Below are 13,479 nucleotides of genomic sequence, written 5' to 3'. Positions count from 1 at the left end.
TTGACCTGTCAAAACATGTTTCTGGCTTTCATGTTAATCTTATATAGGCGTGAACAGAATATAATAAAAGCAGGGAAAAAGTTATGACAGGTCAATTAAATTGTACAATACTTATTAGTTTAAAAATGAAAGGGGCGGAGTAGGGGGTGTGTATTGGGGTAGGGGCATTGACACTTAGTGTCTGATATAGTCACCATATAAAGCCACAGCTTTCTATCTGAATGCTTTTTGTAAAATGATTAAGACTTTGCCGATTATGATGAAACAGACGTTTTTCTCTTATTCTTAATATTTCAGGCATTCAAATATTATTTGTTTGCTATATACATTGTGTTGAACAGACGTTTTTCTCTTATTCTTAATATTTCAAGCATTCAAATATTATTTGTTTGCTATATACATTGTGTTGAACAGGAAGTAGTATCGTCACGCTAATGGACTAGATAAATGGTAAAATCACGGCGGGTAGTCAATACGTTTTTTTTTAAATACTTACTGGAATGACAATAGTATAGGAACCAAGGACGGATCCAGGATTTTGGGTTGGGGGTGCACAATCGGGGTGGTGGGGGGGATGGCGGCGGGGGTCCGGGGGCATGCACCTGCAGAAAATTTTGAAAATAATGGATCCTTCTGGTGCATTCTGGGCGTTCTGGGGAACTTTATTTAAATTGGTATTTTAAAAGGACAGGTTTTATGACAAAATCAACCCAAATAACATGCTAATTATTACATACTCGTTTCTGTTCCCCGTTAGGTTACACTGGTACAGGAAACCTCACTATTTTTCCGTACACTGACGCCTGAATTTCATATCGGATGCGTGAAGTAATTCAGTGTGTGTTGTTGCACTATTTTCTTTTTCTATTTAGTTCAGTATTGTCAATCCTATTCAGGCTATTGAACATATTTATGATATTTACATAATATTCATACGTATGGAATGCTTATATAATAAAAAGGTTATTATCTTTGCATCGGGAAATATGCACTCGTTCTTCTGCGGGATAATATATTGCGCGACTTTAGAGCTCTTGCATATTTTCCGATACAAAGCTATAGTAACCTACAATTATATTCCAAATTTTATGACTTATCAGAATTATTCTTACGTAAGTATCTCAGAATGGAATTTCTTAGCCCAATTGGATTTCTGAGGATTTTTATGGGGAGGAGTTACCAAGGGCTATTAGCATATTGCACAAATGGTAAAGAGCGCAGTTATGTCCCAACTGTTATTGTGTATTTTAAAGTAAAGCAGATATCTTAATTTCATTATAAATGTATGTATATAAAACTAACAGGAAGGCGAAACAAATCCCAAACATTTATGAAAAATTCAGAACAAGAGCAAAATACGTGTCCCGTCAATTTCTGTCACTTCCGTGACAATAAAATAAAATCCGCATTCATAAGTATCATCCGCAAAACAATGCATAAACGCTTTCGTCATTTATGACGTCACAACATCTCAAGTGCACATGTTCGAAGTCGCCATTTTTTTATCAAAGTTGCAGAAAGCACAAATGAAATGAAAGGTAAGATATTATTCCGTATCTTTTTACCTAATCACTTTTGAGCTTATCATAATAACACACTGTCTCGTGAACATAAGTAAATGGACGAATGTCACTCCCGAGACGGGTCACAACCGGGACGTGTATATTGTCTCGATATTGACCCTAATGTCACGGTGTGGACATTTCTTCTATATTAATTATACCACCGATTCAAGAAGTGGGCTATGGTAGGAATCACGTCCATATGTCCATCCGCTGCGTCCCACATGAAACATGTTCTGCTTTATAACCTGAGAACTCTTTGAATTAGAACCTTAAACTTCATACGAAATACGAAAAAAAGATAGAACATTTATTTCTGATAGTAGACGTATTAAGAAGCATAATATTACCACATAAATAGTTGTTTTAAAAGGGCTTTTCATTACATTTCATTTTTAGAATCATTAAGAGAGCCCAGAGTAGACAATGATTGCTATGAAGAAAATATAGAGACATTGGAGTTCATCCTAAAAAAGTTACTACATACCAACAGCAAAGGAGCAAGCACAATATAATAATGAAATAAGCAAACTTACAAAATTGACTGGGCCGGAGCGCAATCGAATGTACAGGCAGAAACTTAAGAAGGGTCTTACGTTATGCTGAATGCTTAAGAAAAGAGAGTCAGTAAGAAAAGAGAGACAGAGATATGCAAATCGTAAAGAGAAGGGAGAAATACAAATGATCCATGAGCTGTCTACAAGGGGTCAGTGATTGCAAAGAAAAGCATGGCGACGACGGAAGAGGAGATCTATAGAGAAAAGTCTCAAAAAATATCCTGTAGAGGAGTCAACACCAGAACTTACACGATCACCCACGCCATCCCCTTTCCCTATAGTCATGAGAGATACTGAAAATCGCATTTAAGCCGGTCGGAAGAAAATTAAAAGAGAGCGTGCCAAGGCATAAAGAAAGATTTCACAGCTTGAAAATGAACTCAGAAGACTGAAACTGCAAAGTGAAAAAGGGGCTGTACTGCGCTAAGAAAAGCAGTAGTAAGGTGACACCCAGCAAGAAAACCAAGAACTGCTTTTTGGACAGAGAGTTAACAGAAAAACGAAGTTGTTGCTGTTCAAGAACATATTAGTTTATAGTTTGAAAAGGCGGTATAAAGAGATGAAATGTAAAAGACAAAGACAACTCTTTGCGCTAAATTTGTTATAGGTAAAATGCTAAAGAAGAATCGTCTGCAAATGTTGCAAAAGAAGCTTTGGCGTGTATGCTACAAAGACAAGGAGTTCGTCTATACAAATATGATACAGAGGAACAAACTGATTAGGGCCATGAGAGACAGGGTGACTGACTTCTTTACCAGAGATAATAACAGCAGGATAAAAGCAGGAAAAAGGCCACCTTTACAAAAAGAAAAGTGAAGCGCCAAGACAGATACTGCTAATTTTCAGACACGTTGTATAATCTTAAATTTGTATCAGGAAATGTTGATCGGGCAATGTCTTATGTTATGTTTTCCAGTTTAGGTCCGTTTTATGTTCGATTTCCTAGAGCTTCAGACCATGAGACTTCACCCAGGGTTCAAATTTAGACAAGCATACAAGCTAAATGCTAGTGGAATTTTAAAATAGCTAGTGGGTTTGAAATGCCTACTACTAGCTAATCTCAGCTAGTCAATAATTTACCAAGCAAATGTCTTCAGAGCTTTAATAAAGTTTAATGGTACACATTTTTCTTCATGAAAGAAATGTTATCATTTATGTTTATGATATTTTATTGTTCAACAAAAATGGCACAAGCTATTTTAATCTAATAGAAAACATTTTTGTTTGTGACTAGCTACTAACAGAGATCAATCAGTAAGTTTTGGTCAGTAAAATATTAATAGAGTAATTAACTTTAGCCAGTAGCTTTTCATTTTAGCTAGTGATCAAAAAGGACACTAGCTTATTTCAGCTAGTACAAACTATTGTTAAATTTGACCCCTGCTTCACCTGATGGAGATAGCTTTTATTTACACTGTCTTGTGACTTTGGAACATGGTAGGATTAAGAGTGAGGTTATGTGCACAATAAACCGGTTTAAACTCCCTAGTGGTGGTTTTGCCACTGACCGTTCCAAGGCGGTGTCCCACTGTGTTCCTGTATTTGTTTGTTTTGTCCTCGTGTGTTTATTGTGTGTGTGTGTGGGGGGGGGGGGGCTGTGTTTTTGGAACGTGGCTTTCCCTGTTGGATATTCTTCCTTGTTGTTTTGCCTCTGCAAGCGTCATGAAAGTCTGAAAGTCAAAGCCGATAATCTAAAAGATCTGAATGTGTTGAAAAATGTGATATGGTAGAACTTGTGAAGGAAATAGTTTGTAGCACAAGTAATAAAAAATGCACCTATCGAACATGTAAAGATTGCAAAGATTCTAAAATACGATTTTAGACATATAGCATTAATACTGAAGAATTTGTTAACTACTGGAAGTGGAAGCCAAAACGCATGTCTGTAAACTCGGAAAACTGTGGTGACAAACTTAAGACTGTTACCATTAAAGCGAAAGAGAAGGCAACCATGGAAGTTAAAATTAATGGAAGAATTTAAGTCGGAAATGAATAAATGTTAAGGAAGTTCGTTCTGGTACATATAGATTGTTCTGAAAATTACTCATGTAAATACGAGTCAGAAGTTCAATCATGTCACTTTGGCAGATTTCTTTCCATACCGGTGTAGTATATACCAAGGATATCACGGTACCATTCAGCTGTGAAGGGAAATAATCAAATAGCAGAACATCTGTACTTCTCAAGCGACCGGCCGTCGACCAAATACAAAAATAAACTTGTCTACATGTCCATTCCAAAAGAAGTTTTCGACTGTTAATTGGAGTTTCAACGAGGCAGGCCATGGGAAAGGGGCACCTGATGGTGTTGGTGCTACTATTTAACGAGAAGCAAATAGACTGGTTTCTTATGGACATGCTAGTATTGATGCAGAGACAATGTATCAGAAGCTTATAAGCTATTTCTTGTCAAGGAAGAAGATATCAGCAATTTGGAAGACAGCATCAATGCACAAAAACTGAAAACCATTCCTGGAATGGTGAAAATACATCGGGTTTGTTATTGCATACCTACAATACATGTTTCAAACCCTTCCAGAGTAGCTCAATTGGTAGAGCGCCGGACTACCACCCAAAAGAATGGGGGTTCGATCCCCAGACGTGGCACAACACTTCCATTGTGATTAGCTATTAGACTCTTCCTACGGCCATTTGCGCCCTACGTTTTTGTCTTGAACATGTAGAGAAGTTGTCAGTTACTAGCGAAAGGGGAGGGGTGCATACTTGTAAACCGCTTAGATCGCCAAACGTTTGCCCAGGAAAGGTGTGCGTTGTCTAACTGACTGTCATATATAGCTGAAGTATTGCTAAAACAGTGTTACGCCCAACACAACAAAACATGTTTCAAGCATATGTAATCTGATGACAACACTAATACTAATAGGTCAACTGCTGCTTATGCTACTAGTCCATTATTAATAATTATAATGATAATGCTGTTCTGCTAATGCAGCTGCAACTACTGCTTACTGCTACTACTGCTGTTGCTGTCGCGGCTGCTACAAGTAGTAGTAGTAGTACTACTACTACTACTATTACTAGTAATTGTAGTAGTAGTAGTAGTAGTACCGCTACTGCTACAGCAACAACTACTACTGTTGCTGCTGCTGCTACTATTACTACCGTTACTACTACAACTGCTGCTGCTACTGTTATTACTGTTGCCACTAGGGTTATTATTGCTACTACTGTATTTCCTACTGCTACTAATAGTACAACTGCTAGTGCTACTGCTACAGCTACTACTTCTACTACTATTGCTACTACTACAACTGCTAATACTACAACTTCAGCTGCTTTACTAATGCTATTGCTACTACTGCTGCTGTCACTACTGCTACTGTTGTTCCCACTGCTACTAGAACTACTGCTACCAGATTGATCTGATAGGGTCGCTTTCAAGTCATCGCTGTAACCTTTCACTATCTATCTGGTCTATATTAAACAAGTGTACGAGGGGCGTTCAATATGTAATGTTATTCCGTATGTAGTTCCGTAACCGCTGGTTAGTTTTAGATGCTGTTTTTGGTAATTTATAGGGAAAACAATGCTATATAAATGATAATGATCGGTAGAGTCAAAGTAAAAGTATAATCATTTGAGTGAGGTGTACTCTTAGCAATGTTGTTATATTGTACAATGTAGCCTAAAATTGGTTGTGAATGTGTAAATGGTAAGCCTGGAAAAAGGTCTAGAGTTTTTTTATTGTTCATTATTCCAGTTAAATGACAGTTTATATTGTTCGTAGTACATGGGGTTTGTTCTTAGAAGATCTTCAGAGTGCTTTCACGTTGATCATTTCCATGAATAAATCATTGAAACACGATTGTCTTTCCTTTTATTTAACTACTAGTGCTATATGCAACAAATTTGCAATACCTGGATTATACAATGGTCACGATATTATTTTATATACATGTATAGAACAGATCGTATACATGTATTTTATTGAAGAAGTAAACCATAAAGCTCTCTACATATATTAATATATTACAGTGCCAATGTCATAAATAGCAAAGATACCATATATCTTAGTAGTAGAAGGTAAACATATCCTGAGGATATGTTTAATCGCCGCAAACAGAATATCTTATGAATATATTACGAAAGACCGGTAGTGACTTCACACTTCAAACTTCACACTTCACACTTCATACTTCACACTTCACACTTCTTTCATACTTCTCACTTCAATCTTCATTCTTCAGACTTCACACTTCACTGCACGCTTCACACTTCGTAGATTAAACATCGCGTGACTTGACGTCATCTGCTTATTGTGTATTAGCATAGATGTGTATGCCATATCTTATTTGAGTTTTAGGTATTATTGATTGTGTACATTTTGAATGTTCTAGGAAAATAAACGACTTTTAGTTTAGATTATATCACTTGTTGATATTCGAAAAATAAGGGGAAATTCACTGTCTGTCGTCCGTCCGTTCAAAATCTTCTTGAGAAAAACTATTGGGATAATTTTTAAACAATCTCACGGGAATGATACATGGTGACGCACATACAAATTGCTAAAACAATTTCATTCAATGCAGAAATGTGGTTGCCATAGTAAACGAAAGGAAAAATATGTTTGAAAATCTTCATGTGTAAAACAGAAAGGCATAGAAATTAGATATATGGTGTGTGGCATTACCTAGCGGTCTTCTAGTATTAAAGGTATTCAAATTATGCCACTGGATTCAAAATTATCTCATCCGAGGGACAGTACTTTTAAACGGACTTATAAAGGAAAACCTTTTTAATATCTTCTTCTCTTACAGTATATTATACTCTACGATATTCATTCAAATTACGCCTCTGGGGTCAGAAGTAACTCAGTCATAATCATTATTCTACTTCATTATGCCCAATCTCGGTAATTCCAGGTTATTTTAAAATTAGAAAAAAACGCCCGAAAAAGACTTCACACTTCAAACTTCACACTTCAAACTTCAAACTTCAGACTTCTCACTTCAAAATTCAGACTTCAGACTTCAAACTTCACACTTCACACTTCAGATTTCACACTTCAGACTTCAAACTTCAGACTTCACACTTCAAACTTAACACTTCAAACTTCAGACTTCACATTTCAGGCTTCAAATTTCACACTTCACACTTTCCTGTTATTTGTATGTGTATTAAGCATTATATATATATGAAGTATGAAGTGTGAAGTATGAAGTTCGAAGTCACCACCGGTCTTTCGTATCCGTTTCATACATAATTTTTCACTTCCGTTACGAAAATGTCACAGCCGAAACACTGTCACAACCGCGACACTGACAAATTTTTTGTATATTTACATAAATTATGTAGTTAAGTTAATCTTTTTGTTTCGTCTTCATTGTTTGTGCCTATATTTCTTAAACATAAGGCGTAAAAAAATGTTCGTTTCCGGTATACCGACCTACCCTAAATTTTTGGCCCGACCCTAAATGTTTTTATTGCCTTGGAGAATTTTTTTTCAACTTTTTGACAAAAAGTTGCAAAACTGCACTTTTTCTGCTTGAAACATGGTCAGTGATGTTAGAAATCGACTTACTGATGCTCTAAAGGTATAACCCCCTTAAATGTATTCATTTTTTTGACACAAAAATCATTTCCGAAAAGTCCTACTTAATAAAAAAAAATTCCAAAAAAAAAAAATTTCCGACCTACCTACCCTAATTTTTTTTAGCATGTTACCGGAAACAAAGAATTTTTTTAAGGCCTTATCTTAAAGGTCCATTACTAAGGGAAAGTGAGTTGGCAATTTTTTTCATAGCCAGTGCATAGACTTCTGCAAGACACTAAATAATGAAGATTGGCAGGTCAAAATTTACAGAAGGTCTTTGGAACTCAAAGAAATGTATGTGTATTATGTTGAAATTTCAATGAATCGACAGAATGACCCCCCAGGTCTTTTTAACTTTCTTCATACTTCATAGAAAAATAATTGTACATATACTGCGATTTATTTCGAATTTCTACATACCAACTTTCATTTTCCAATAAAATGAAATAGTTTCTGTGCTTTTTAAAGGAAATTAAAATGTTCACTTTCCTTAGTATTGGACCTTTAAGAAGTGATTCAAATTCGAAGAAATCGTTACATTTTAATTACTCTCTGGGAACAGGAGCTACATTTTGTCTTTTAACTGACTAACAACTTAAATGGAGCTGATATTTTGTAACTCCAAGACGAAAATAAATTTACTTCATATTTCATCATTAGACATCAGATATAAAGCAAAATACATGTAAAAACAAAGTTATATGTTTTACAGCACTGAAATCCTTAATCATATGTGCGTCACTAAGAACGACCAGATGTAAAACTAGATATAAAACCACTAGAAAAAGGTATATGATTGCTATCTATCCATCTGTCAAATTAAGAATCAGTCATATGTTTACCTTGCAAAAAACAAAACAAAACTATATAGAAGCTACATTTTTAGCTCATCTGATGTTTTGAAAAAAAAATGATGAGTTATTGTCAACAGTCCATCGGTGTCGGCGTCGGTGTCGGCGTCGGCGTTGCCTGGTTAAATTTTATGTTTAGGTCAGCTTTTCTCCTAAACTATCAAACTTTAAGGTATTGCTTTGAAACTTGGAACACTTGTCCACCATCAATAGCTAACCCTGTACAGCAAGATACATAACTCCATCCTGCTTTTTGCAAGTATTATGGCCCCATTTGGACTTAGAAAATATCAGATTTCTTGGTTAAGTTTTATGTTTAGGTCAACTTTTCTCCTAAACTATTGAAGGTATTGCTTTGAAACTTGCAACAGTTGTTCATCTTCATAAGCTGATCCTGTACATCAAGAATTGTAACTCCATCCTGCTTTTTTCAAGAATAATTGCCCCTTTTGGACTTAGAAAATCAGATTTCTTGGTTAAGTTTTATGTTTAGGTCAGCTTTTCTCCTAAACTATCAAAGCTATTGCTTTGAAACTTGCAACACTTGTTTGCCATCATAAGCTGACCCTGTACATCAAGAAACATAACTCCATCCTGCTTTTTGCAAGATTTATGGCCCCTTTTGTACTTAGAAAATATCAGATTTCTTGGTTAAGTTTTATGTTTAGGTCAAGTTTTCTCCTAAACTATCAAAGCTATTGCTTTGAAACTTGCAACACTTGTTCACCATCATAAACTGACCCTGTACATCAAGAAACATAACTCCATCCTGCTTTTTGCAAGAATTATTGCCCCTTTTGGACTTAGAAAATCAGTTTTCTTGGATAGGTTTTATGTTTAGGTCAGCTTTTCTCCTAAACTATCAAAGCTATTGCTTTAAAACTTGCAACACTTGTTCACCATCATAAGCTGACCATGTACATCAAGAAACATAACTCCATCCTGCTTTTTGCAAGATTTATGGCCCCTTTTGTACTTAGAAAATATCAGATTTTTTGTTTAGGTCAACTTTTTCTTTTAAACTATCAAAGCTATTGCTTTGAAACTTGCAACACTTGTTCACTATCATAAGCTGACCCTGTACATCAAGAAACATAACTCCATCCTGCTTTTTGCAATAATTATTGCCCTTTTTGTACTTAGAAAATCAGTTTTCTTGGTTGAGTATTATGTTTATGTCATCTTTTCTCATAAACTATCAAAGCTATTGCTTTAAAACTTGCAGCATTTTTTCACCATCATAAGCGGACGCTGTACTTCAAGAAACATAACTCTATCCTGCTTTTTGCAAGAATGATGGCCCTTTTTAGACTTAGAAAATCATGGGTAGGACAATTTTTCTATTATACAAAAAAATCAAATGAGCGTCAGCACCCACAAGGCGGTGATCTTGTTTATTTTGGTGTAAAAGTTTTTCTCATGTAGAACAACCCAACAAAGTTAGCACAAATGTTACCTTTAATGAGACGATGTAATGAGACAATGAGATCCGGTGCGTTCTCTTATAGGAATTTACACAGACGAGGTAGGAAGTTACTTTCGTCATCTATCGTTTGATTTAAAGATTACTTGTAAAGAGATCAAAGTTGTTCTTGTATCCACTATTTTCACTAATTCAGCATAAATTATCTAGCTGAATACATGAAATGCAAAAAAAAAAAAATATATGCCAAAACAGCACAAATTTCATTTTGAAGCCTTTCCTGTTTGTTGATTTACTAGTAACCATTTATTAGCCATTTTCTATTATCATGAAACTGAATAAATTCTGTTGAGAAGGTGCGGTAAATATGATATGTAGAACTTCAAAGGCACAGGTGTCGACTTTGATCATGCAAATTATGACAAAAATCTCAAAATCTCCCCAATACGAGATGATGTGCCGTGCACAACACCCGAATCCAAAGCTCAAATGTCAAGGGCGATCAGCTTATTTCCCTTATTTTCCTGTTAACATTTCACCTCGAAGTCTGACATTGACCTTTTCGAGGTTCGCATGACACATCAACTCGTAAAGGGGAATGTTTGCGCCATATTGTTACAACATCAATAGGTGCATGTCAAATTATTAACCAGATAAAAAGTACATAAAACCTGTAACCTGCAAGTGTGACTTTGACCCTTGATCTAGGGTTCTGTGCTTCATGCAAGACACGTTGCCTATGGGGAACATCTGTGCTAAGTAATACAGTCAAACCTGTCTATAAAGGTCCCTACTGGGGGAGTTAAAATGAGATCTTTATATGCAGGTGGTCTTTATTCATAGATTCAAATTTTAAACTCAAGATGATTCAGTAAGAAACTCGCCGAAACTTGATTTTGGCATTCAAACCAAGTTCTATTAAGATTAGACTAAAATTGAGACCTCTAGAGTCTTAGCTGTAAAAGTGTTAACGACGCAGGACAACATAGTATGATGAACAGAGGGTGATCACTATAGTTCACCTTCAAACCTTTGTAAACATTAAATCAAGAAATACATTTGTACATATTTTCTATGTAAAAATTGGTCATGATTCCCACAAAATGCTGGAAATAATTATAGTTCTAAACCTACTACACACCTAATGATGAAATAAGTGTACACAGTATCAAAGTTACAACTCGTATAGTCTTCAAAGGAAGTAGACCTAAACAAAAATCTAAACCAATGCCGACACCGAAGATCAGGTGACGACAAAACTTTTACCTTGGAAAAAGTGGTCCACAACGTGAAATAAATTCAGTGTCTTCTAGGTCAGAGACCACAAGTTCAAATTGTACAGGGAACTTCCTGGGAATATTGTAAATGTATACATGGGAATAAGGTCCGTATTGATTGGTCAGTCAGTCAGTAATGTAAACAGACTAAAGAACGAATTGTTTTTCGAGAATTAGCCTTTCTAGTGCGTTTAGAGTATCTTTTCACAATTTCAAAATAGTTACTACATTTGATGGGTTATGCAAAAGGTTTCATGAAATGGTTTTCCTCCCACCATGTCAGGCGTGGGTAACATTTAAGTGAAAAATACTTAAATAAAGTATCACTCTACATGTTTTTATTACGTTATTTTGATTGAACTGAGATAGTTCTTGAAAAAAAAAGTGAATATATTTACATGTTTTGAAGTTACGGAAGGCCGTACACGCCATTAAGTTATACAGCAGTAAATAAATTTGCCGTATGTTCTATATAAAATTAACAATTTTTTGAGAGCTGTAACACAAAGCCATGCAGGCCCATTTTAAAAAAGGATTACTAGCCTTGTGTTCTTAAATGACATATAAACCACACAAAAAAAAACACACTAAGAAAAGTAGGGATCATGCATCTTCTAAGAGAGATTTTTTGTCTGACAGGTCAACACTATGGAATAACTTCGAAACTGACAGCTAAAATGTGGGTATGAACACAAGAGTAATACGGTTTGTTTACATTTCTATAAATGCAAAACATCTCCTGTGAAACTCCTATACACGAAGAAGGTGACTGTGTAAGTGCCAGTCTAGGTTTCAAAGAGTTTGATTTCTTACTCCTAGGTTAGTATGTAGCAATGATAATTCTTGCATAAAAACTACTTTTTTCACTGGATCCGCCAATGTATAAACGGGAGAAAAATCGTGTGCAAACAAGGCAATTCACGTGCTGTTAATACATGATTTTTATTTTTGAAATGCTTTGCCAGGGATATATGTATGTATTTTTACGCACACTGATATTTGGCATCTGCGTCTTGTTTCTTCCTTAACAACCTCATCTTGTAGCATTATAGATACAATGTAATCCATAGTATGTTTAGCTGTATCTGTTTCCTACCCCAAACGTACTGCCCCCATCAATATACGCTCTAGCTTCTCTTAGAGTTCACTCCCTTTACAAAGCGTCTGTTCAGTTATTGTAAATAACTGTGAATAAATAAGTATCGCGTGTAACTTGTGCTATTGTTCGTTTTTAGGTATTATATTTATGATTTTGGTAAGTATCAGTCGGTATGTTTTTATCTAATTTCTCGATGAATTTATATAAACAGCTTGGAAACTTGACACTACGTTCGTACTTATCCATACTACAACTGCGTGCCCGTACTCAATATAACTCGAATGCAAAGTTATTATTCTTGAAATTGTGATCGAGTCCACCAAATTGTGAAATGATATGATAATTATTGGTAATTTTATGTTTGTAATAATGAGAGATAAAAAAATCACTTAAAAACCTTCAGGACGTGCTTTTGATAGTGTTGTTTATTTCCGGGCCCTGGATACGGATATTTAAAACATGTTTACCGTTTCCAAGAACAACAGGAATGGTAAATAAAAAATGTACCGGAATCGTCAAGTCATCACATATGAAAACAATACATAAATCGTCGTAAAATATGTTTTATGCAAGAATAGCGACAATACACGTTTGTTTTGTGTATTAACAATCTTCGGTCTCGGTCACAAACAATCCCGCGGGCTTCTGCAGACGTTTATACACAAAAAAACGTGTATTATCCCTAAAATATATATACCACCGTCTGCACATTCGGAATTGACAGTGTAAACATAGAAATGGGTGCCAGTCTACGTTTTAAAGAGTTTGATTTCTTACTCCAAGGTAAGTATGTAGCAATGATAAATATATATATACCACCGTCTGCACATTCAATGTGTCATCCACTTGTATAAATGGTTACAGCTCGATGGCCGGAAGGGTAAATAGTCCAGAGATTAGCTAGTCCAAGGGTCTGCCAGTCCAGATTTCTGCCAGTTCAGAACTGAAGAATGAACCTATTTCTGAAGAATGTGCTAACCTTATATCTTACCCAACCCTATGATGTCATGTTGACTTTCGAACAAGAGGACATTTGGACTGACAGGTATTCTGAAAACTATTCAGAATTACTCTGAATGGTAACTTTCGGACTATTGGATCTTCTAACACTCCACTTAGCAGATTTGTTGCAAATGTCTTATTTCAAAAGAATGGGG

This window comes from Mercenaria mercenaria, chromosome 18 (genome assembly GCF_021730395.1).
Source record: "Mercenaria mercenaria strain notata chromosome 18, MADL_Memer_1, whole genome shotgun sequence".
Classification (NCBI taxonomy): Eukaryota; Metazoa; Mollusca; class Bivalvia; order Venerida; family Veneridae; genus Mercenaria; species Mercenaria mercenaria.
Note: the sequence above shows the minus strand (reverse complement) of the source record.